We start from the raw sequence: 25,918 nt of genomic DNA, 5'->3' as shown, positions 1-25,918 counted from the left end.
AAGGAGGGAGGGGTGAAGGGAGAGAGGGGGAGAAAGAGGGAGAAGTTGGTGTTAAAATCCACATGGCTGAATGAGGTCATCTGTGTTGGCAGAAAAGGGGACCAAGCCAGGGTCCCTCCTGGTTATTTCAGGGAGCAACATTTGGGTGACTGGAAATGTGTCTGGTGAACTGAAAATCAGGATGTGAGTCTGAGTTATAAACAAAGGACATAAAGAAGAATAAAATCTTTTCTGTCATAAAAACCAACGGAAGGGGCCACAGAAAAGAGCTGGGGAGTCAGGAGGCTCAGTTTCTGTGCTGGCCCTCCATGTCTGCTGTGTGGCCCTACGTAGGCACCTAGTCTCTCTGGGCCTCTGATTCCTTTCGGAAGATCTTGATTCTGACTCCTATGGAGGTGCTGGGGCAGCCGGGGGGGGGGGGGGTTCCCAGAGGCCTGTGGTTGTGGAGGATGGAGAGGAGGGGAAGCAGGGGTTCTGGTGAGCTCAGAGCTGAGGGTGGGAAGAAAGCTGGCCCAAAGAGCTGCTTCTCTGGAGGGGTTTACAGACAGGGAAGCCACAGCCAAGAAAGAGGAGGGACTTGTGCAGAGTCCCCCACCTCTAACCCACAGCTGGTCCTGCTGGGATGGCTGAGAAGGGGGTGGTTCCTAGAGGCAGCACCATGACCTCAGGCTGAGTCTTTTTGTTCCAGCAAAGTGGCTGAGCCAGCAGCTGGGCTGGGCTGGGCTATATTTCTTCTGTGCGGCTCCTCCAGGGCCCAACATGATAGAGGAGCCCCCTTCTGCCTTCTCCCCAACACAGTGGCCTTTCTCTGCTGCTGACCTTTCTAGAGACATTTTGTTGTCTCCACCACAGAAGGCAGAAGCATCTCCAGTAAGCACTTGGTCATAGAACTCAGTGTGATGCAGCCACAGGGAACCTAAGAGCTCATTGGCTGGCTGGAGAAACTGAGGCCTGTGTGGGAGAGTGACTTTCCCTGGCCCCAAGAGCTGGGGGAGATCTGAGACTGGAACCTGATCCACCACTTTGCAGTTCAGAAAACTGCCCTGTCCTCCTTCATCCGTCCCATCCTGCTTTATTTCTCCCCCTACACCCTTTGTCAAGGGTTTGTGGGACAAAGGGAGCAGGCTCTTGAGGTAGGCTGATCTGGGTACCAGCCTCACTTCTACCATTTATTTGCTGTGTGACCTTAGGTAGTCACTCAACCTCTCTGAGCCTCATTCTTTCTGTCAGCCAGATGGATGTAATGATGACAGCCTGTCAGGACTATGAGGAAGAGCAATGTAAACACTGTGGAATTGGGAAAATAGGCCTTGACCAGTCTCATTCCCTCTGGGCTGATGGGCATCTGAGTTATCTGGCGGGAGGAGGAGATGCCCAGAGCTTCAGTGCAGGTAATGCTGAGAGCATCCCCACTGATATTTCACGTAAAGGTATCACACAGAATGCACATAGAATTTGTCTCCCAGGGCCAGGCCCCCCTGGGTGGGGTCTGGAGAAAAGACCAGCACCCCAACACCTAGGAGAAAGAGAGCCATCTCCCCAGTGTGAGTAGCGGTTTGTTGGGGCGTGGTGGCACGGGCATCGGGCAGGCTGCCCAGTTCCAGGCTGTGTGAGGGAGCTTGGAATGGCTGCATCTGCCCCCACGCTGACGCGTCTCCTCCTCTTCCCGGCTACACCTATCAGGAGCGAGGACCAGGTCCTCTGTCTCCTCCATTTACTCCCCGACCCACTGCTTCTGCCTCTCATTTCCACACTGCCCCTGCCACCCTGCTCCCTCCCTCTCCCCCTAGCTGAGCTGCTCAGGGGTTTTGCTGATGCTCCCCAACTTTGGTTATTTCTCACCCTCTGCAGCCTGGATCACACCCCACCCCTCTGTGGTCCTTGTTCTCACCAAAGCCACCGGGACCTCCTGTGGTTCACGGGGGCCACTTCTCATGCGCACCTCCCCGAGGCTCTGGGCAGCGCGCTCTCCACCATTTGGCCTGCCTCTCTGGCTGCTGCATCCAAACCCTTGCCGCTTCTCTTCCTCCACTGGTCCCCTGAATGTCTCTTTCTCAGGGCTCTGTCCCCTTGTCTCCTCTTAGGCCACACCCTTTCCAGGGGACTCAACTATCACCTGCCATTGTTTCAGTGTACCTCTGAACACCCACAGTCCCCACACCCCCAGCTCTGTCCCTGGCCTTTCCCAGGAGCTCTCTTGGACATCACTCCAATGCTCCAGAAGCACCTTCTACCCAGTGTGTCCAGAGTGACCTTGGCACCTGCCCTCCGGCCACCTTGCCACTCTGATGAGTGAGTGGCACCATTGTCCTCCGTGTGGACCCTGGTGGCTATGCCACAGCATCCCCTTTGTCCCCCCATAAGTCTTTTTTTAAAAACTGCTTTATTGAGGTATAGCTTATATACCATAAAGTTTGCTTAAGTGTTCATTTTGAGTTTTATAAATGTAACAGTATGCAGCCATTACCAAAATCCAAAATTTCCTCATGCACATTTGCAGTCAATTCCTACTCCCATCCCAGGCCCCAGGCAACCGCTGATATGCTTCCTGTCTCTTTGGTTTTGCCTTTTCTGGAAGTTCATTTAAATGGGAATAGGTGTAGTGTTTATGTCTAACTTCTTTCACTCAGCATATTGGTATTTATGTCCATCTCTCTGTTTTTGCCTTGTCAGTGTTTCGTTCCTTCTTAGTGCTGAGTAATAGTCCATGTTATGGAGATACAGATAACATTTATACATATGTACTTGTGTATATAACACAATACATATATAATATTTTGTTTATTTGTTCATTGGTTGATGGGCATTTGAAATTTTGACTTTTCGGGGATGCCTAGATGCTCAGAGGTTGGGCATCTGTCTTCAGCTCGGGCATAATCCTGGAGTCCCAGGATAGAGTCCTAGAATCGAGTCCCACATCAGGCTCCCTACATGGAACCTGCTTCTCCCTCTGCCTATGTCTTTGCCTCTCTCTCTCTCTCTCTCTGTCTCTGTCTCTCATGGATAAATGAATAAAATCTTAAAAAAAAAAAAAAGAAAATTTTGGCTTTTCGAATAATGCTGTGATGAACATTCGCCTGCAAGGCTTTGTGGAGTCTTATTAGTTAACCTTAAAAATAAACAATATTTTACCAGCAAAAATGAGTTCAGCCAGGAATAGCAGAGGATTGCAATTCAGGACAGGCAAGCTATGGCAAAATCAAAACCCTGATTGAACTGTGCCTGAAGTCCACCCAGGTTCTGAACCTTTTCAGTTATGTGGGTTAACAAATTTATTGTTGAAACTTGAGATGGCTTTGTTGTTGTTGTTATTGTTGTTTATAGCTCAGAGGTTCGCAAACTCTGGCCATGGCCAACCTGTTCTTATAAAAAAAAATTGTTGTTGTAACACAGCAATGCCCATTCATTTATGTATTGTCTCTGACAGCTTTGGTGCACCAAATGGCCCACAAGCCTAAAGTATTTATGATATTGTAGCCAGAAGCTTAGTATTCAATATATCCCCACAGTCACTCAGGATAGGAACCTGGAAGTCATCCCTGACTCCTCCTTCTGTCTCATCCTACGCATCTAATCAGCCCCAAGTCTGATTGGCCTTATAGTTTGTGTCCTGATTCGTATGCTGGCCCCCAGTCCCAGTGTCCCTGTCCCAGGTAGACTGTTATCAGCAGTTGCCCGTACCACACTGGCCACCTCTAGGCTGTCCCACCTATCTGCTGGGTGAGCTTTCTCCCACCCAGACTTGCTGAGGCCTTAGGCTCCCCATTGCTCTGAGGGTAAAGGTCATACTCCATGGTCTGGTATTGCGGGACCCTCATGATCAGGTCCTGACCTGTGTTTCCAGCCCTGACTCTCCTCCCCACTCCCCTTCTTCCCCAGAACCCACCCCCCACACACCCGTGCAGAATTCCTTGAAGTTTCCCAGACACGGTGTGCTTTGTCTGTCTTCCTCCTGCCACCACCTCCCTTCCCCACTTTGTCCACCTAGTAGGCTCCTATGTATCCTCTGAGGCCCAGCCCAAGTCTCACCTCCTTTTTTATATTTTTCTAATCAGGCTGGTCAGGGCTCCTGGGGGACCCTGGGCCTCCTTCCAGGGCAGCTCCTGTCATATTGGACATCTGTGCTGTTTCTACAGTTGCCATTTCCACTGACTCATTTGCCTCCTTGCTCTCTGCTCCACCCAGCTTGGGGCCACACACAAACTAGGGGTTCAAGAAGTGTTTGTGGGGCGCAGTGTTCCCTGCCTGTGGCTCCAAAGGCACCATGAGGAATCAGAGGGCCTCCAGGCAGTAGAGGCTTTGCACTGAGGGACCTTTGGGGCTCAGTGTTAACAAAGGGGGATGGGAGGGCCGGAACTGCCTAGGCCCCACAGGCGGGAGCGCCTGCAGGGAGTGCAGAAAGGACAAAATGAACCAACCGGGAGCTCAGAGAAGGATTCAGAGGAAGGAAAAGTAGGGCAGGCACACACGGGCCCTGAGAGTACCCAATAGAAAGGGAGGGATTATGGGGAGATGTCATTAAAAGGAAGATCTTCCATGGCCTCCAGAAGTCAGCTGGGCCAAGGAGAGACCAGAAGGTCCGTTAGGGTGCTGCTGGGTCCCATCCGAGCTGCCACAAAATTTAGAGGGTCACAAAACAGCCTTCAGAGGATTCAGAAAATGCCTAATTTCCAAGTCCTCGACTGAAGACAAATATAGGCCCCAGCTGTCTGGGTCTGGGGTGAACCCTCTCAAAAAGCAGCGGTGGAAGATTCAGGGGAGCACTGGCTTGGGAGTCTGAGCCAGCTCTGCTGTCACTCATTGTGGGGGTCTTGGCTCTCCCATCTCAGGCTTAGGGCTGAGTGCCCTCACTCAGTGCTCCTTGCAGAAGTGTGTGCTGATGCAAATCTAGTGCATGGAAAACCAGAATCCAGGCCAGGCCAAACTCCCTCTTGGGGCTGTAGCGAGGCAGAAATGACACTGTGTATGTGAAAGTGCCTTACAAGCTATAAGATACCAGGACGCCGTGTCAGTGTCCCTTCCTCCAAGCAGCCTTCCTGGACTCCTCCACTCAGTGGCTCTCCAGATTGTGTATAAACCTTGTCCTTGCACCCATCTGCTCTGTCACAGACCCTGATGTAGGACATGTCCCCCTACTAGACTGAGCTCCTTGGGGAGAGGGACAAGTGTGTCAGTCTGCCACATCTGGCTTGGTGCCTGGCCCAGAGCAGGAGTTTGGTAACTAGTTCTCAAATGACCTTGAATTGTAAAGAAGCAATTAACTTGTGGCTGCTGAACAGCCTCAGTTATAAAAGCAGGGACTAGGTGGTACATGGTAGAAATCTTTCTAATGAAATGACAAAATGGTTTGTAAGTTGTGGCTTAAGAAGTGTGAGCATCTGGAAGTGCAATCTCAGGGAGGTTGCTAATAGCTCTCTTGTGCTAGCCAATAGGGCAGCCACAAGGGACAAGTGGCTATTAAAATTAAAAGTTAAATAAAATTTAAAATTCAGTTCTTTAGTTGTACTGGTCACACCAGTAGCCACATGTGGCTTGTGGCTACTATTGGATGGGGCACGTGGGAACATCTCCATCGTTGCAGGCAGTTCTACTGGACACACTCCTCAGTACCTTGAAAATGCATGTCCAAGCATTATCTTGGACCTTGATAATTTGGGGGAAGGGTTGGGGGGTGCTTGCAAGATTTCAGGGAGAGAGCTAGGGCTCTAGAGACTGGCCAGCCAGAGTTTGGATACCTGCTCAGCCATTTACTTGTGAAGACTAAGGCAAAGGCACTTCTGTCTCCTCTCAGAAGCTCAGTATTCTCATCTGCTGAATGGGCGTCCATACAGCAGTGTAGGGCCGTGAGGGGCAGGAGCAGTCCTCTAGAGCTGTGAAAGGGAGTGGACAGGGATAGGCTGCACGTGTCGGAAGGCTCTCAGTGGAAAAGCCTCCCAGGCCCTTAGATCTTGTTGCTTAACCACCCACCCACCTCAAAACTAGGGACAAGGCGTGCTGGAATTCATCTGGGCTCAGGAGCCAGTCTGGGGCAGTGATGGGTGGGGTTGGCTGGGGGTAGTCCTCAGAGGAGGGCAAGGGTAGAGCTGGTGACTCTGGGGCTAGCCAGAGCCTGGGACATGCTGGGCAGGGGCACATTCCAGAGCCTCCAGTTGCTGAAGAGGAGAAAGTTTTGCTGTCTAGATTAGCATGTACTTTCTGTAAAGTGCTCTGTTGTCCACCAGCTGACTGGAGGATATTAATTAGTAAAATATGAGCAATAATAGCAACTATATTTGCTGAGCATTTTCTATATATCAGGCACTCTGCTAAGAGCCATAATATGTGTATGCATTAGCTCATTTAGTCCTTTGTAATAGGTGTATCATTATTCCCATTTTACAGATGGGGAGCCCTGAGGTCATTTGTTCAAGGTCACAGCTACTACGTGATAGAGCTGGCTGGGGTCTGACCAGGCTGTGTATCTCGAGTCCATGCTTTGGATAAAGTATAAACTCCTTACCTGGTCTGCAAGGCCCCTGCAGAGCCAGCCTCATTTGGCCCTTCCACCTTCACCTCTGTTGCTCCCCACCTATCTGGTGAAGTTTCTCAGACACCTTAGGTGTCTCTGTCCTTGTTTATCCCTCCACCTTAATGCTCTCCCCACCTTCTCTCCACCCTCCACAGATTCATGTTCACCCTTCAAGACCCACTTCTGGTGTGGGCATCTGGCAGCCAAGGACTGGGGCTAAGTCATCCTTGGGTCACAGTCCCCAGCAAGTGGCTTGGAGCACTAAAAGGCTCAGTAAATTAGGGGTGGTAGATGGGTAGGCGGGCGAATGAGTTAATGGAGGGAAGGCTAGAGTGGATGAATGGTGAGTCAAGGGCAAGGAGAGAGATGGTGGATGGTTGGGAAAGTGGGTGGATGAGTGGCTTGTACTCAGATGCTCTGAGCCTGGATGGGACCAGAACCCAGAACAGAGCAGTGGGCATGGAGAGAAGCTGTGGTTTGACAGACATCTCTGGGCAGAATCAGCGAAGCTTGAGAGGGCTGAGGGACAGGGAGTGGTCCGGAGTGATGTCCAAGTTTCTAGCTTGGAGGCTTGGGAAGATCCTGGCATTATCAGGGAAGAATGGTTTGGGGAAAAAGGTGATGGGGTCCATATTGGACATGGAGCCCGGGAAAGGGGTCTATGGAGAGAAAGTCCAGGAGGCAGCTGGGGAGATGAGCCTGGGTCAGGTTCAGGCGCAAGGTCAGGCTGCGTAGAGAGACTGGGGAGATCAGTGTGGACTCAGAATCGAGGGCTGGAGGGAAGCTCTCAGAGGAGGCAGGGGAACCGTGGGCCCTGGGGGCAGAAGAGCCAGGAAGACTTTGAGCACTGCCATGTTGGGAGTGTCCATAAATCATTGCAGGTGGTGTGTTTAGGGCAGCCAATGAGGAGGGGTACAGGTAGGAGATTCAGTGCTGGAAGCGGACCGTGAAGGGTGGCAAGCTGGTTTTGACCAGCCTGGGGAGGGTTACCCTGAGCAGGGAAACCACTCAGGCAAAGGCAGGGAGCAGGAAATGAATGAGGAACGTCCATGTGCTGTGAGGGCCTCAGAGCCAGTGGCAGTGAGCTGCGGAACAGGAGAGTCAATACTTTTTCTCTGCCCTGGTCAACATGTCAGCCTCTCTGCCCCAGCGGGCCCAGCCTCCAGGGCCTGAGAGGACGCTGGGGGAATCTGGGAACTGTTACTTCAGACAGGCGACCTCCCTTCCCTGGGCCTCATTTACCTCATCTGGAAACACCCGCCTAGTTTGCTGAGAGGAGAAAGTAAGACCCAGGGGGTGTGGAAAGCCCAGCTGCCGCCCCGCGCCCTCCCCCACCCCATCCCGTGCACGTGGGACTCTATAAATGCTATTTTTTAACTATTTTGTATTTCAATTCCACTCCACAAATATTTATTGAGCTAAAAGCTTCTGTGCAAATCCATTTGGTAAATTAAATTTTTGTACAACAAATACCATTTTACCTGGGCCTGGGTTGGCAAAGTTGAGGAGGCCTTTCATTGTTCAAGGAGCCCTGAGGTGAATTCTTTTGAAAAGCCCCAGTCAGATTGGTTTTTTGAGTCCTAGAGGATCTTGGCTTTTCAAGCTTGCAGAACGAGGCTTTCATTTGTTTCCATGTGTGTTTTGAAAAATATCCTCCTGGGTACAGCACAGAAGATGGGCCGAAGGAGGCAGCAGGATGCCCGGGGAGGAGGCAGGTGCAGTGGTCTGAGTGAGAGATCATGGTGGCCGGGATGGGCAGTGACTTGGGATAAAGAGAAGGGGATTTGAGAGATGTATGGGAGGTTTCAAAAAAATAGGACATGTCTAGAGTTTTACACATGGGACAGGGGGGTGCAGGTGAGCAAGAAGGAAGAGGAAGGGACATGGGAGCCTCTTGACTTCTTGGCTACCAAAGAGGGTGAGCTGCTTCCAGGTACCAAGTTAGATAATGCCGGAAGAGAGCAAGGTCCCCAGGGGAGGTCACAAACAGGGCCATGGACATGTACATTGAGGTGTGGACAAGGCAGCAGACCGAGCATCCAATAGGAATTTGGGGTATGGACCTGGAGCTCTGAGGGACAGGCTGGGATGGAGACAGAAATATCTGTGGACAGGGAAACACAGAGCTTGTGGCACTTAGTCAATAAATATTTATTCAGCCTTGAAAATATTTGTTGAGTGAAGTCTTCATGGAGCACCTCCACGTCAGGTACTGGGCTAGGCACTGGGGATCTGGCAATAAACCAAATGTATAAAACTCTGCCTCATAGGGCCGGCATTTTAGTGGAAGGGGCAGGCGATCATCAGATAGATTCCTTTTTCCGTCCCCTGTTGTATAGTGATGCATATAAGAACCATGGAGTGGGTGGGCTGGCACTGGGCATGGTACGCAGGGAGGTTGGGGGTGATGAATCATGGAAGCCCCACAGCCACTTTATGAGGAAGGTGCTATAATTACTCCCATCATAGAAATGAGCAACTGAGGGCAGCCCCAGTGGCTCAGCGGTTTAGCGCTGCCTTCCGCCCAGGGTCTGCTCCTGGAGACCGGGGATCGAGTCCTATGTCTGGCTCCCTGCATGGAGCCTGCTTCTCCCTCTGCCTGTGTCTCTGCCTCTCTCTTTTTCTGTGTCTCTCATAAATAAATAAAATCTTTAATAAAAAAATGAGCAACTGAGTCTCAGAGAAGCTAAGAAATTTGCCCAAGTTCACTCAGTGGTGTAACTGGCAGAGCCTGGATTTTCACCTCAAGCCCATGCTCTTCAGTGAAGAGTCTTAACTACTCTGCTGAGCTACCTCTCATTGACAAGGTCAGGTCTCTGCAAAGAGCTAAAGGAAGTGAGGGGGTAGGGCTCGCAGACATCTGGGCAACCAACATTCCAGGCAGAGGAAGAAGAGATGCAAAGGCCCTGAGGCAGGAATCTGCCTGGTATGTTTGGAGAATTGCATAGAGGCCAGTGTTTTTGGGGCAGAAGCAGGAGACAAAAGAGGACATGAATAATCCAGAAAAGAGAGGTTGATGGCTCTGTCCACAATGATGGTAGCAATGCAGGTGGCACATCAGCTTCTTGATAGACTGTGAAGGTGGGTCCAGTAGGAGTTGCTGATGACTTGGAATTGGAGGGTGAGGGAAAGAGAGGTGTTAAGAGAGGCTCGGGCCTGAGTGCATTCCTTTGACCAAAATAGGGGCAGCTGTGGAAGGAACCACTTCTTAAAGTACCTTCCATGTCCATTATCCCTTTATCCCATCATACATTTGCCCACTACTCCTGGCTACTCTCTGAGATTATATGACTTGCTCAGGATCATTCAGCCAGAAGGTGGAGCCTGGACTGGTAGCCAGGTGTGTGTCATAGGATCTGGAATTTCAGTTCACTTATTCAATCAGCAAACATTTCTGGAGCACCTACTGTGTGCCAGACGTTGCAGCATTGACCGTGATGACCAATGATGATGGCCTTGCCCTCCTGGTGCTCCCAGCCTGATGAAGGAAGCAGTGTCAACCAGTGATCGTGAAAGTGATTTTCTTATATCAGTATAAGTGGCAAGAAGGAGAAACCCAGGATGCCCTAGGAGCCAGTAACCAGGGGCCTGATGTAGTTGGGAGGTCAGGAAGGGCTTCCTGGAGGAGATGAATGTGAAGTGCAAAGGCTTCTGGCATAGAGGGTCTGTGGGGGGTATGGGAGGCTTCTTGGGAAAATATTTCTTGGTTTCCCAGGCCTCAGGGGAAGAACGCTGAGGGGACTGCAGGTTCCTAGAGGATGGCTGCCCATTTGGAAGTTGCAAAATGTTTGTTAGCTTTTGGATTGTTGTAACAGGTTTTTTGAGATAGAATTTATATACCATCCAATTCACCCAATCAAAGTGTACAATTTAATGGTTTTTAGTGTATTCACAAAGTTGTGCAGCCATCACCACAATCCACTTTAGAACATTTTCATTATTCTAAAAAGAAATCATGAGCCACTTAGCCATCACTCCCTCCCAAGCCCCCCACTGGCAACCACTAATCTACCAGCTTCCATACAGAATTGCCTGTCTCGGACATTTCATATAAGTGAAATCGTACGCTATGTGGTCTTTTGTGACTGCCTCCTTTCACTTAACATAATGTTCTCAAGGTTCATCCCTGTTGGAAGTCCCAATCTTAAATACCATCAGAGCTGGCAGGAACCTAAGAGACCATCCTGTGTGCTTCTCCCACTTATTGTAAAGTGGGGAATCTGGAAGGAGATGTGCTCCAGTCCTGCAGCAAGGACATTGGGGGGAATCCCCAGATCAGGACCCTTGTCCCCCCTGCCCTGAACAGGAGCCTTCCTCTGCTATCACCGCTTCTCCTTCTGCTTTGGCTCTGGGTGATTTTGGCTAAAAGTGACAACGTGGTTGGTAATGCATCCTCCCAAGTGCTGGATTTCCATGCACTGGCAATTTTCACGCCCCATGGTCTATCTTGAAATCTTTTATGCATCTTTAAGAATTTGTGTCCACTAATTTAGAATTTTTTGGAGTCTGATATTTTATTTTTCTGCTACTTAAACTTTTTTGTTTGTTTGTTTTTGTCCAGACAGTCACACCTGTTTTCCTTGGTTGGTGATTCTTCCACTGAGGGAGGCAGGGTAGCATTGGGGTTAACGGCTGGGTCTTGGCATTGAGAGGTAACACCTCTCTACCCCTTTCTCATTGTGTGCCTGTGAGTAATTGCTGAAGCTCTCTGAGCCTCAGTTTCTCCCTTTGAAAACCAGGAATAACACTGTAGGGTTGTGGTGAGGAACACATGGAGTCAAGCCTGTTTGGGCTTGGCACAGAGTGGATGCAAATACAGGGGGGTTATGAGGGCTTTCCAGGGCCTTGGGGTAACCAGGAGAGGAAGGTACCATTCCTCACCATCGTCTGGCCTTTCTTCTGTATTCCTACTGTACCTCCCCTCTCAGGGCTTGAGTTCACATTTCAGCCCCACTTGGATTCTCTGCCCCCACGTCAGCTCAGGTTCCTCGGTGCCTCAGTTTCTCCACCTGTAGAATGAGAGACTAAGGGCAGGAGCTTCCATGGAAGCCTCTGAGGTAGCCACAAGGCTCCTGGGAGGGGGCATGGAATGGAGGCACCCCCTCCTCCTCCTTCCAGGAGGGCCTGCTTCCTGCTGATTTAAAGTTCCAAGCAGGAGCAGTGGCACCTGTTCAGGAGAGGTGGGTGGAGAGGGACACCTGGTTTCCCTCTGCCTCTCGCACAAGACGTGTTATGTGGGAGGTGGTGGGCAGAGAGGCAGTGGAGGGCCTCCTACTCTGCGTGCAGGGGACAGGGGCAAAGCCTGTTTGGAGGGGCTCTCTCGGGCAGATATGCCAGGCCGGGTGTTACCTTCTCAATCCTCACAGCACCCCTCAGAGAAGGCATTCTTACTCCCGTTTGACAAGGGGGGAAACTGAGGCTCGGAATGGGGCAGCTGGCTGCCCAGTGTCGCTCAGTGAGTGAGGGGCTGAACTGGGATTCGAACTCAGGCCGGTGTGACTCCAGCCCCTCCCTGCTCTCTCCCCCATCCAGGGAAAAGAAGGGAGAAGCAAGGCAGTGGTGGGGCGGATTGGAGCCTTTGGAACCCCGGCTTCCTGGCTGCTGTGGGGATTCTGTGGGTGGTGGGAAAGGCATCGTAAATATGCATGACATGTAAATACGCCTCTGAAAAACAATGTGGGGGCCCACGTGAGCCAAGATGCCAGAGTGCTTTGGAAAATGTAGTGTTGTGCAAACACTTGGGTTTCTATGATGATTGCTCCGTGGTATCTCCCACTCTGGTGTTCACAGGGCCAGTCCAGGGGGCTCGGGGTGGAGGGATCACCTCTGATACCTCCTCATTAACACTCTCCCCCATTCCTACAGACGCTGGTGCCTCCCCCTCTGCCAGGTGCTGGGTGGCCGGAACTGGGTCTCTCTGGGTGCCAGAGGGCATTGTCCTGTGCTGCTTCCCGCCAGCACCTCCGATTGAGTGCCCGGAGGAATGTGTGTGCCAGCCCTTGGTCCAGTGCCTGCTCCCGAGCTGACGCCTGCTGGTTCCCGACTGGTTCCCATCTTCCCTCTGCACGTAGCTCCCTGGTTGGTAAGTAAGTGCGTCCGTAGCCCGGGCACACGGCATCGGGGCTGCTCACCCGCTCACCCACGCTCTGCACAGTTGGGAGATGCCCAGCCTTCCACCCAGTGGCGCCCACGTGCTGGCGAAGGGACCCCAGTGAGAGCTTTTCTGTCTGGGCTCAATTTATAGTTTAACTGCTTGTCTTACTCAGTCCTCCCCACACCCCAGGAGGTGGGCACGGTGATTGCGTCTGTTTTACGGGAGAGAAAGCCATTTGCCTGAGGATGCACAGCAAATCCAGCTCTGACTACCTCAGAGGCCAGCTCTTGCCCAGGGGCTTGGGCAGTTGGCACTGTGGGCTCAGTAAGGGAAGGGGAGCAGTGGTCCATGCTGGAACCCGTGGAAGCTCTGGGGCTCACAGAGGGGCTAAGGTGAGGCCATCGGAGTTCCTGAATCTTGGGGAGCCCCATTGTTCTTGCTCCCTCGTCCTGTTCCACCCACACTCCTCTGGTCCCCACTTTACCTAACCTCAGAACAGGATGAGGTGCAGCACCCCACCTCATGTCTGATCACCGTCTGAGGATCCCTCAGTGCACCCACACCTGGTCCCGTCGTCCTTCCACACAGATGAGGCTGACAGCATGCCCCCTATTCCCCACAACAGTGCCTGACACTCACCACATTCCTGAATCTCACCCTCCCACCACCTCTCAAGGCTGTTCACAGATGAGGAAACTGAGGCTCATGGGAGCTCAAGGGGCTTGCCCGGGGTCACCCATCACTACTCAGCATGGAACCGTTGATTTGCGATCTGCCTCCTTATCTGACCTCAGTTCCTCAAAGGTGAGATATAACTGCTTCATTCCTGCAGGGGACCGCCAGTGGCTGGCACAGTGCCTGGCAGATAATGGGTACACAGTGACTAGTTGTGGAAGGAAGGAAGAGGGAAAGGAGAGAAAGGACTCTCCCCTCCCTCCACCCAGACACTTGCAGGCCCTGGGAGCCCATTGGCCTTTTGGCCAGCTGCTGGTCCCTGCTGATCGCAGAGAGCTTGCAGTCAGCTCAGGTCAGCGGGACAGCCAGCCCCTCTGGTCTCAACTCTCTTATCTGCCAACAGCGGCCCAGCCTCCCTGATGGGGTGGTTATGAGAAGGGAAAAAGACTCGTAAATATGTATAATATGCAAATGTCATAGGATAATAAAAACCCATGAAGTTCGCTGTACATAATGTATGTAGAAGTGCTGCTTCTTCGAGAACAAGGAGCTGCACACTCGTGCGGTGCCAGCCTCATTAATAACTGGGAAATGCCCCTATTAATTAGCTGCCCCTGAGCCCTGCTCCCCCGGTCTGGCCTCCGCCTGTCGTAGCTACAGACAGCTATTGCATTTGGCTGAGACGCTGTTGCCAGAAAAGAAGCGATAAGGGTATGGTGGTCTGAGAGCTGTATCTGTGGGATGTAATCACTGGCAAACAGTCCTGGTCATGCCCTAGGCTCTGCATGTCTTCCCCAGGGACTAAATACATAACAGGAGCAACCCCAACCACAGCAGGCATTTCTTGAGCAATTACTATGTGCCTGGCCTGGCACTAATTGCTTTGTTTTCTTCTCATCTCAAATAGACTACAGCGACCCTGTGGGAGGTTGAGGCATATGGACCTGGGGCACAGGGCTCATGCACCCACATTCTGGTCCTTCCTGAAAATGCCTGCCATCGGTGTGCATGTGCCCCTACCCCCGAGCCAGAGGGGCAGGGCTGTGGCCACTGAAATAACAGTGTGGCTGGCAGCCCCCGGTGTGTGTGGCCCAGTGACGGAGAACGGGATTCCTTGGCACGAGTTGGGAGAGCAGCCGTCAGCATTGTAGGAAAGATGGAGGCTCGGGCGGCAGCGAGGGAGGTGTTACTTGCAGCTATTTTGCTAACAAGCTGGTTATTTAAAGAAGAGCTAAAGCCAAAGTCGGAAAGCCGGATGGGGAGTCTCCACGCCCTGAGCAGAGGCAGCCAGGGGTCTGGGGGCCTGGTTGGGTCCGGGTAGAGTAGCCACACATTTTTTTTTCATTTGCTTATTATTAGTAATAATAGTAACAGCACCAGTAGAGTCTGGAAAAAGATCACCTGTATGGAGAAAAGAGGCTGGAAGGATTGGGAGGGCGGCAATAATCTGTTCATTGACCCAGGTGGTGGTTACAGAATGCTTTATTCTGTGATAATTTGTTGCAGTCAACATTTTTTTAAAAGATTTATTTTATTTCGAGAGAGAACGTGAGCAGGGGTGCCTGCTTGGCAGACAGGGCAGGGCACCAGCCCCAGGGCATTTGTCGTGTGCTAGTCCCTGCTGGTCTCTGCCCTCACAGAGCCCAGAAGCCCAGAGGAGAGGCAGGTATTACTCAATCACCCAAACAAGTAAAGTGACCAAGAAGAGACTCCATCAGTGCAGTGAAGGAAATGAGCATGGTGATGTCGTAAATACTAACATGATCGGAGGGCCCGAAGGACGTGGAACAGTCCAGGACGGCCTCCCTAAGAATGTGGCGTCTGAGCTGCGACCTGAAGTATAACAGGGATCCCGACACGCTAGAGAGTGTTCACTGTAGCACTGTTGACTGTAGAAGGACGGTTGGGAACAACCCATTTTTCCATCACCAGGGGACTCGTTAAACCCATTTACTGAAGTCATACAGTGGCGCCCACTGTAGCTGTTAGAAATGGATCTGTGGCCCTAAATTCCCCACTGTGGAAAGAACTTCATAGTGTATTGTAGAGTTGGGGAAAAAAAAGAGGTTATAAAACAGCATGGACAGCATGATATCATTTTTGTAAGAGCTACATGTGTTTCTGAAAACTGTTCACAGTGGGGGCATGGGAGATCTTTGCTGTGTCTTCTCTATAATTTTCTAGATTTGGGGTGCTTCCTGAGTGTTAGGACTTGGTGGGGAGGAACAGGGAGTTTGGGCTTCCATGGTCCTGCCTGAGGCAGTTCCCCTCTCCTGCTACCTATTGCAGTAAAATGGGATGAGGCATGGGCTGGGGAATTAGCAGATGTGGGCCACACTTCAGTTTTACCACTTCTTGACTACGTGACCTTGGTCAAGTCACTCTCTCTCTAAAGCTGACTTGTCCCTTCTTTGATAAAGAAACAAGAATAGCATCAGAGGGTGGCTGTGGGGCTTTTGTGAGTTACAACATGGAGAGGACTAGAACACTCCCAGTTGCATCACAGGTGGCGGCTGCTGTTACCACTGCCAGAGGTGACATATCTTGTATGCTCATCACATTGTGCCTGGGCTCTCAGTGCTGACTGGCCCTCTAGGCTTGTCTCTGCCGTTGCTCACTGAGAGTCAGACCAAGTTGAGGGATGAGGCTGAGGGAGATAGGGAGCTTAGTTAGGTGCACACAGCTGGCTGGACCCGAGGCCAGCAAGCACCACCCTCCCACCCCCACGTCTTGACTACCTCCCCACCAACTCACTTGCATATCTGTCAATGAGTATTCTTGCAGAGATGCTGTTATGGGGCGCTCTAGCCCTGGATTTGCTTTTTCTGATAGCCACTAAATCTACTCAGAAGACAGTGTCTACCTTTCTAGACACTCAGAGAATCTTAAATCTCAAGTAGAGAAACTTCTAGTTGTGAAGCCAAACTCTTGGAATCATAGAATCTTAGTCATAAATAATCCAGCAAAAGCAAACATGGGTGTTTTACAAGTAAGTTTACTGAATCTCTCCTGATGATGGTAATAAATGAGAAACTACCCAATTATCTATCAGCTAGAGATGGTTAAATAAATTACAGTCCAGCCAGACAATGGCATTCTCAGTGGCTGTAGAGACAATGCTGTAGATCTATACTTGTTGACATGGAAACAAGTCTGTGGTGTATTGTTAAGGAAAAAATAGGTTATAAAATGGTGTGTATTGTATGATCTCATTTTTGTTAGAAAAAATGTGTATAAATACATGCATGCTCCTGCCCAGAGAAACCCCTAGAATGACAACCATCAAACTGTTCATAGCAGGTTCCTCTGGATAGTGAAATATGAAAGAGCTCTGCTGTTACTTTTGCTTGCACCATTCAGGTACTTTTCAGATACAAGTGACAGGAAACCCAGCCCAAACTGATTTAAACAAAAATGGAATTTATCAGCTTGAAATTGTGAAGTCCAGAGGTAATTCAGGCTCAGCAGGACCCAGGGGCTCAGATGCTGTTCCTGGAACTTGATTTTCCTCCCCATTTCTCACTCTGCTTCCTCTGAATTGTTCTGATGTTCTCATAGCGCTCTCTCATTCAGGTGATAAGATGCTTGTCCAGAGGAATATGCAAGACTTCTTCCTAGAGAGCTCAGACACAAGTCCCAGAACTGAGTGTTGGCACTGATTGGTCACATTTGTGGATGTGCACCCACCATCCCACCCCCCACTCTAATCAATTGCTCTGATTGGCAGCCTGGGCCTGTGCACCCCACCCCCAGCCAGAAGTGAGTCAAAGCCATTAGAACTATGCGGACTGTGGCCTTCAAAACAGTGGCCAAACACAGCAAACTCCCCCTTCTAGACTTACCTAGATTTCCCAAGATGCAGTCTCTCATAGTCAGAAGAAATAACACTACTAATGAATAATCCTGAGCCCAGGTCTTACAGGCAGAAGCTCACTAGGGCAGCTCTAGACTCTCTCTGAATCGGAGCACTGGCATCTGTGAGGTGCCAGTTCAGCTCAGGAGACGTTGGCCTTCTGTGTGAAAGCCTGCTCCGGACCTGGGAGGAAGCCCTTGAGGGTCTTGCCATCTTTGAGGGAGAATGACAAGTCAACAGATGACTTATCTGGAAGGTAAATGTGCATGCAGGGGCTGAGACAACACAAAAGCCAGCTTAAAGCAAGGAAGGCTTTTGCAGGGGGTGATACGAAGCTGAGGAGCCAAGGAGAGTACAGGAGATACGTGTTGGCAGGAGACATAATGTGTTAGAGGCCCCAAGACATGTGATGGGGGTGCATCCAGCAAAGGTGCAGAGGTGAGCCCAGAACACAGGAGCCTTGAATGCCACAGTAAGAGCTTGGACTTGACCCTGAAGGCAGCAGGGAGACTTTGTGGGATGTTGTAGGAGGAGCGAAACGTCAGCAAGCTCAATCTGGCTTGTACTGAGAGCATAACCTTGGAGAAGTCAGGTCCATATCTTCTGGTCTAAATTTCTTCCCGCCTTGGGTCAGAATTCCTGTCCCGAGGTGTTCAGCCACAGCTTGCATACCCCCAGAGATAGGGAGCTCACTCTTGTCCCTCCCACCTCTGTTAGAAAGCTCCTTCATAGGATCCAGTCTACAGTCTTGACACTGCCCAAGGCACATCTGAAACACTTCCCACTCACCTGCCACTGAGATCTCTCTCCCAAATGACCTGACAGAGGGCTAGGCAAGGACCTGCCTTTTTAGGGGCCCTGGGGGTCTTTATACCCTGCTGGGAGCCTGAATAGAGAGAGAGTCACATCAACCTGACAGCAGAGGTAGTGTTTAGATCTTTGAACACACATCTACTTCCATCAGTTCTCCAAATTCTCCGCATTTTACAAACAAGAAACCAAAAGTCAGAGAGGCAAGCCACCTATACAACATCACGGAGCAAGTTAGAGGCAGGCCTGGGGTGTGGACTCTCTTACATCCCAACCCCCTCCATGGCCATTCTTGTCATCTCCTCCCACCCAGTCTGTGGGAGCCCTGGTCACTTCATCTACTGAGGCTTGGACAGCTTTATTCTGGAAGCTCCAGCCATCCCAGATCATCCCCTGATATCCTTCTAAATTTGGAGCCAGCCAGCAAAATCTTCATTAGTCAAATGTTGGTGACTATTTTGACAGCAGCATTTTTTGTTTCTGATACATCAAAGCTGTGACATACACAAGCCATGTTTTATGGGTTGTCTGCCCCTCAGTCCGCATTTCGTCATTCATTCCAGCACTTCACAAACATGGATTAGTGTCTACTATGTGCCAGGCACTGCACTAGACACCAGGCCACAAAGGTACATTAGGGCACCACCTGCCTGAGGCAGCTCAGCCAAGGAGAGGTGTCTCTATCAACGAAGGCAGGTGATACATGGATCAGAGGGAGATGCCTATCAGTCGGTGATCTTCTGGAACAGAGAAATTGATTCTACCCCTCTAAGCAGAGTCTTGAGAGATGGATAGGGGTTCTTCAAGAGAAACAACTCAGTGAGTCGGGTGGGACAAATGGGCTGTGCAAAAATCTCACCTTCCTCCTGCTAAGCATTTAGGCCTCAGGGTGTCAGGGCTGAGAGAGGCCAGAGAGCTCACCTGAGCCAGAGTTTGGGAGACCTCAACTATTGAGTGGGGAGGTTCACACCCCTTGGGTTGAAAGGGATGCAAAGGCAGGGCAAGTCTTGGTATTAGAAAGGTCTTCCCATTGGTCTGGTGACACTTGGGGATGACAGTGGGCAGGGCAAGACCATAGGGATAGTGCAGAAAGGTATATGGCAAGGAGATTTCACAGGGCTTGGAGACTTAGTGGGTGCTATGGCAGCGGAAAGGGGTGACATGGGTTTGGGAGTTCTGTGGACCAGTATCGAGGTGATCATGCCAAAGGTTGAGTGAGTGTCAGTGAGAGTCGCCAAGGGGGCCCACAGGTACCTCTTCAGCTTTCATGAAACTTAAAGCAGCAGCCCAGGGAGGCCTCCAATGTCCCCATGCCCCCACTGAATGACCAGCAAGTCTCTTCCCCTCATGCAGCCTCAGTTTGCCCCTCTGTAAAATGGGGGTGATGACAGTACCTCCCCTGGGATTGTGAGGAAGGTTGGAGGAGGAGAGTAGGAGCAGGCCCTACACAGTGCCTAGCACACAGTAAGTAAATGCTGGTGATTGGGGACTGCTCTGATTACCATGGCTAGGGGTACAGGGGTAAACAAAGAACTGAGTATGTCACCTGCAGAGGGAAATCAGAGATCTGAAGGGGCCTTGTCCCCCTGCCTTTCTGTATCTGTTGGGGAAGGCAGAGTCTGGGTCTGGCACTCACAGGAAAGCCTATAGGGAAGGAGATTCCAGCTTAGGCTAGGAAACCCTTTTGGATGCAAAGAGCTCTTTGCAGATGGGCTAACTTGGATGGTAATGAGCTCCCCAGCACTGGGAATATTCAAGTAGCAGCTGCACTACAACTTGGTGGAAAAGTCTGTAGAGTATTTGTGATTCAGCTAAGGATCTGGGAGGTCCTTTCCAGCCCAAAGAGTCTTTGATTTCATGTTTTTCCTTCTCCGATCCTGTTTCCTTATCTGTAATATAGGGAAAACAGCATCCCCTTTCTTAGAATTGGTTGCAAAGTTTAAGTGACATCATCCAAATAAAGTGCTTAACCCAGATTTGGCATATAGCAAGTGCTCCTGTCCCCATGGTGGCTGTTATTATGGTTGTTGGTGTTCTGCTAAATTCTGGGGTGTGTCACTTCCATCTGACGGCCTCGGGTTGCTGTCCTGTCGATCAGGTGCTCCCGCCTGCCTGCCCTTCAGGGCCTGCTCTGGGGCCTTCTCATTGCCACCCTCTGTGTCTCCAGCTCCTCCCCCACCCCAGGAGGTGGTAGGAATTCCAGACCCTTCTGGGCCCCTTTTAGCTCCTGCTTGAGTGAGAGTTGGCAGGTTGGGGCGGCGGGTGCCATCCGCCTCCCATATGCTTCCTGCTATTTAGAGGAAAACTCTCCCCGTGTTCCTCCAACCACACGGGCTGACATTTCCAGACAGACGCTGGAATCAGCTCTTTGGGGGATTGGCAGATAAATTTGGCCCTGGCTGTTGGGAAAATCTTCAGCCTTACCACGGAAGCAGAGCCCAGGCTCGCGTACTTCCGTCCAGCCCGCGACTCCTGAGGCCTGGTCCTCCTGGGGGCTGGAGCACTGGTCCACAGCCTTGCAGATGAGGGTAAGTCTATTGGCCCAATCATATCCCAGCAAAGCCCCTGGTCAGGAAGCTGTGGCTTCCAGCTTTACATTAGGGAGCAGGAGTTTGTGAGATGAAGCAGTGCCTCCTCCCCCTCCTCCCAGACACCTGGGTGTTGCCCAGCTCAGCCTGGCAGAGGAGCAGGATTTAGTTTAGGGAGACCTGAGCTCAAGACTGCTTATTGTCTCTGTGACCTCCAACTCTCTGAGCCTCTTTTTTTCATCTGTAAAATGGGAATCTATTTTAATAGATTAATAATAGAGTCTATCCAATTAAAGGCCCTTAGAATGATGTCAGGTATATAATAGGTGCTCAGCAAATACTAGCGCTGTCATCATCATCATCATCATCATTATTTGGTCTAGAACAATGTCCGGTCCGTGGTAGGAGCTCAGTAAATATTAGTGTATTTCTTTTCTTCTTTCTTGCAACTGTAGCTACTTAGGGAAATACTGGGGCATTTCAGAATTAGCTCAAATAGGAGTGACCAGAGGCAGAAATGGATAAATAAGGATATGTGAAGGCAGCCACATCCAGGGTAAAGTATAGGTAGCTGGTCACATATATATACACACACATATATACACACACACATTCTCTCTGTGCCAAAGTTTTTTCACCACTGCTGAAATCTAGTTGACTCCTGAGGCCATGTGACACAGAACAGCTTGGCTTGGATGGATGGGAGGAAGAGGAAGGTTTGGCTGGAGGCAGAGTTAGGGGAGACCCTGGGCATCAAGTGCAGTAGAGGGGTTTCGGAGAACCTTAAGTAGTTTTATTTGGCTAGAGTAGAAGGTGGGTGGCAGGAAGGCGTGGGAAGTAAGTTTAAGCTTCATTCAGCACTTCCTGGCTGAGTCTGAGTACTGGGCCTCATGCCATGCACTGGGGCAACTGGCAGAAAAGATGGGCATATTTCCTGCCCTCAAGAAGCTCTGGTTCTTACTGAGGGAAAGGGTGTAGATGACAGACATTCAGACAATGAATTAACAAGATTCTTGGTTGTGTTCAAGTGGACCCAGGTCTGTAAGAAGAGGTGGCAGGGAACAATGAAGGTAGGTACCAACTTGAGGCAGGGTGGTCAGAGAGGGCCTCTCTGTGGTCTGAAGGATCCCTGCAAGTGGTAGTCAAGGCAAAAGTGAGGGGCAAAGAGAATAGCAGGAGTAAATGTTGGGAAGGTGGCAGTAGTTAAAACCTAGAGGCCTTGAATGCTGGGTCCAAGCATAACTGCCCTTAAGGAATGGTGGTGGGGGCAGAAAGTAGGAAAAAGATGAGAACCAGGAGACCTATCTGCAAAGATTGACCAAGAGCCTACCATGCATGCTGTTGGAGGCAGTCAGTGGGATAATTCTGGACCAGAAAGAGGTGAATGAACAGGGATGAGGGAGAGTGCATTTCACGGGGGTGGGACATCTGAACAGAATCCTGGGATTTGAGACATGTATGTTTTGAGGATCTAGACTTACGTGTAGCTAAGAGTGGAGTTAGGTAAAGGAGGTGACATCAGGAGAACTTAGAACCAGATCCTAGAGTGGTCAGGAAGAGTCTTATTGGAGAACCAAGTATGGGGTGCAGAGAGGGGCTTCCTCACAGCCTGGGACTACTGGTGGGAATGCCAGCAGGTGAGAGAGTGAGCAGACCTATGCACTTATCTGCATTAGACCCAGAGGCCAATTCTAGATGTTTAACTGCTGTGTGAGTTTGGGAAAATCACTTGATCTCTCTGAGCCTCACTTGTTGTAATAATACTGAATCCATTGGAATTGCATTTGGCTGCATATAATAGAAGAGGGAAAGTAACAGTGATATAAACACCCAAAGATCCAGAAGCAGGTAGTCCAGAGCCAGTGCAGCAATTCAAGTGGGAAATCAAGATACATACCCTTAGCATATATCTTTCATTCTAGAGGCTATGAAGTGGCTGCGCCACCTCCACATGTTGTGTCTGAATTCCAGGCAGGACAAAGGAAGTAAAGACTGCATGCTTTCTTAATCTGCCCTTATAAGGAAAAAAAACAAATTTCCTGGAAGCCCTACCCAGTGGACTTCTGCCTACATCTCATTTGCCAGATGTGGTCACACAGCCATCCTAGCTGCAAGGGAAGCTGGTGAAAGAAATATTTCTAACTGGGTGCTTCTGTTAATTAGGCAAAAGAAAAAAATGACAAGCGGAATAGCTAGCAGGATCCACTTTAAAGTGCCCACCTCACAGGGGCTGTTGGGAAGATTCTATGACAATTAATGTGCACAAAACATTTCGCACCTAGAACAGAACCACCTCTGTGGTGGCCGACTTTATTATATTGCTCTGCCTGCATTCACTTATTCATTCAGCAAGCATTTGTTGTGTTCTGGGGAGTATATACAGTCCCAGATACATGACACGGATGGTCTGTGCTCTTTTGACACTCATATTGAGTAGGGAAAACAGGCAAGGAAACAGGCAGATTCACTCCATTCCAATCAGTGTCATAAGAGGATTGGAATTCCATTTGTTTGTGTCTGTGTTTTCTTACTGCTGTGGTCCGACCACATAGAACGGTGCATGGCATACATTAAGCACTCATAAATAGTTATTGAATGAATGAAATAATTTTAGAAATACCCATTAAGAGCCTACTCTATATGAAGTTCTTTGGGCTGGATAGAGAAAGTAGGTAACACATTACCCCTCCCCACAGAAAGAAAATTCTATAGACCAGGCCTATGGGTGGGTGCTGCAGACCTTGCAATGAACAAGAGTGTTGTGGCTTCTGCCCCCACTGAGCCCACAGTCTAGGAACAGGAGAACTGGAGAAGGAGTCTGGAGTCCCAAGATCACATATGTTTCTGTATCCTGCGATAAGTCCCATCCTCACCCTGGGCCTGTGTCCTCACCTGTAGGACAGGTATTATGGGTCCTGTGTGGAATATCAGTGATGCTGGGGAGGATGGTGGGTGCTTCATAAGACTACTCCTTATGTGGGGGGTGGTGATACAGAGGCATTTGGGGTGGATGCCAGTTTGCCATGTTAGCAGAGGAGGCAACTGTTGCAAGGATGAGAGAGGACTGCATCTGAGCCCCTGGAAATCTCCTAGGGACCCGGGAGGATGAAGAGTCTGGGCTCTGCTTCCATCCTCACACACTCCAGTATCTGGGCCTGGCAGTTGGTCAACAGCCAACCAGCTGGGCATGGAGCTTCCAGCACTGGATGTGGGCAGACAGCAAATGGTCTGTGCTGGGTCCCCCAAGTGAGAAATAAGGAGGACTGTAGTTATCAGAGACCTGCTAGAGGTGGGGAAGCAGCCTGGAATTTGAGGGTAGAGTCTAGTTCTGATGCTTGCTTGGCTGTGTGACCTTTGGCAGATTTCTTGACCCCTCTGAGCCTTGATTACCTTGTTAACAAAATGGGAAGAACAATCCTTGACTTCCTATCCCTGCAGATTTTGACCCACTACCTGGCACATAGTAGGCACCCAGTATTGATAGTTGTCATCATCTCCATTATTATATTTTCCTTGTTGGGAAGGGAAAACAGACATTAACTAAGCCTATTATGTACCAGGCTTGGTACTGGATACACCATCTCATTTTATTACAGCTTCAAGGAGGTAGCCTTCTTCCCGTTAATAAGAAGAGGACACTAATATTCTTTTGTGCCTCGTTTTCCCTCCGGTCTCAGACAGAGTTGCTGGCTTTGCTGGTATCCCCACTGAACTGAAGCCCTGAGGGTCCTTGAGAAAGGGCCTAAGACATTTCAAGATGTTTGCTGAGACCATTCTAGTAGCCAGAGAGGTCAGAGATAGAGGTGGTCAGAGTAGGAATCCAGTTCTCATCACATGGGCACAGAGCCAATAAAAGATGGCCCCAGGGATGACTGATGGAGTGGGACAGGCTGAAGGATCATAAATGCTCTTCCTCTTTATTCAGTGGGCAGTGAGCCCAGCCCTTGAGATGAGGTGGCAGCCAGCCTGGCCCTTGCTGCCACTCTTGGCCATGACACTCTGCCCAGTGGCCATCACTGCTTGTGTCTGAAATGAGGCCAGGAGTAAAAAAAAAAAAAAAAAAAAAGAAAAGAAAAGAAAGAAAGCCTGGGAGATTCTCTAGGCCTGGGGAGGCAAGTTTTCCCAATTGAGTACCCACAGAAAGCCTCCTGGGGGTACCCCCATCACTGGGTGAGAAATAGGAAAACAGACCTCTATTGCATATGACAATAGAAATTCAAGTGGCCCATTCTGGGCCTTACAAATAGCAGAGCAGGTAACTAGCAGGAAAATAGAGGCATTTGGTGTCACCTTAGCATGGGCCAAGGGTTTGACGCTGACCTCGGCTCTGAGTTGTTTGGAGAGCACAGGACCCAGCCAGATCCTGGTGTTGATGGCTGGGGTGTTCTCCGTGGTACTGAAGAGAATGTTTGGCCCTCTTCATCCGGGGCTGCTGTCCATGGTTGTGTCTTCAGATAATTCTCATTGATCATTTCCAGGACTCTAATTTCTAGGGGACCCAGCTAGCAGGTCAGAGGCTTTGGTCCTGGCACTGAAAAAATTGGGGGCAGAAATATCTGAGGTAGATTTGGGTCCATGTTACTGTCTGGCATGTACCCTTTTAAGAACGTTTTATGTATTATGCCATTTATTTCTAAACACCAATCTACGGGCGAAGTACTCCTAGGTACTCCATTTTAGATGTGAGCAAACAGAAGCATAGAGAATTTAAGTGACCTGAGGACTCTCTCTTCAATCTTTCTAGGCTCATTTTCCTTAGTTGTAATAGGAAGGTTGTTGGTAGCATTTCACAAGCTGATGGTTGGGGCTGAGCTTTGTAAACTGATGCTTGGATGGAGTGATATTAGTCTTATACACAGAGGAAGACATAGGAGATTACTAAATATATATGCTCTTCAAATCTCATGGGGTTTTCTGGAAGGTGTGAGATTTGAGCCAGATCTGCAAGGGACCTGAGGCTCAGGGATTATATAGAAAAGATAGGACTGCCTATTTGCTGAGCACTGACTATATGCCAGACCCCCTGCCAGGCATTTGACAAGTCTGAAAACTATCCTCATAGCCGCACTGGGGCAGAGTGCCTGGTTCCATTTTATAGATTCGGAAGTGAGAGAAGAAACTTCCCAAGGTTACTTAGCTAGAAAGTGATGGAGTTGAGAAGCCTTGAGGACTAGAAACCATAGACTTGAACATTAAGGCTAGAAACTATCCTGGGTGTCATCTGGTCCAACCCAGAGAAGAGATGTGACCAGTTGGGGACATACAGGACTCAGACTGGGTTTGGCTTCCTTCTGTGTATTTCCTCCCTCAACACAGCAGCGCCACCACTCTCCTGTCACCAGTGGCCTAGGGCCCAGGGAGATGAAAACTGTCATTGTGTCACAAACTGGGATCAAGTATCAAAGAGGTCCAAAATTCAAGTCCTGGATCTGCCGTCTATGAGCTGTGTG

General features: G+C 50.0%; 1 protein-coding gene across 1 annotated transcript in view; it reads left to right on the top strand.

Moving 5' to 3' along the window:
- Positions 1-25,918, top strand: part of DLGAP4 (DLG associated protein 4) — a 194,849-nt gene that overhangs the window by 42,143 nt on the left and 126,788 nt on the right. The window contains 1 exon segment of the mRNA XM_055300568.1: positions 12,374-12,590. The gene's annotated coding sequence lies outside the window, so the exon portion shown is untranslated.

Source organism: Nyctereutes procyonoides, unplaced genomic scaffold, assembly GCF_905146905.1.
Source record: "Nyctereutes procyonoides isolate TBG_1078 unplaced genomic scaffold, NYPRO_anot_genome, whole genome shotgun sequence".
NCBI classification, from domain to species: Eukaryota; Metazoa; Chordata; class Mammalia; order Carnivora; family Canidae; genus Nyctereutes; species Nyctereutes procyonoides.
Note: the sequence above shows the minus strand (reverse complement) of the source record. Positions and strands in the feature narration are given on the sequence as shown.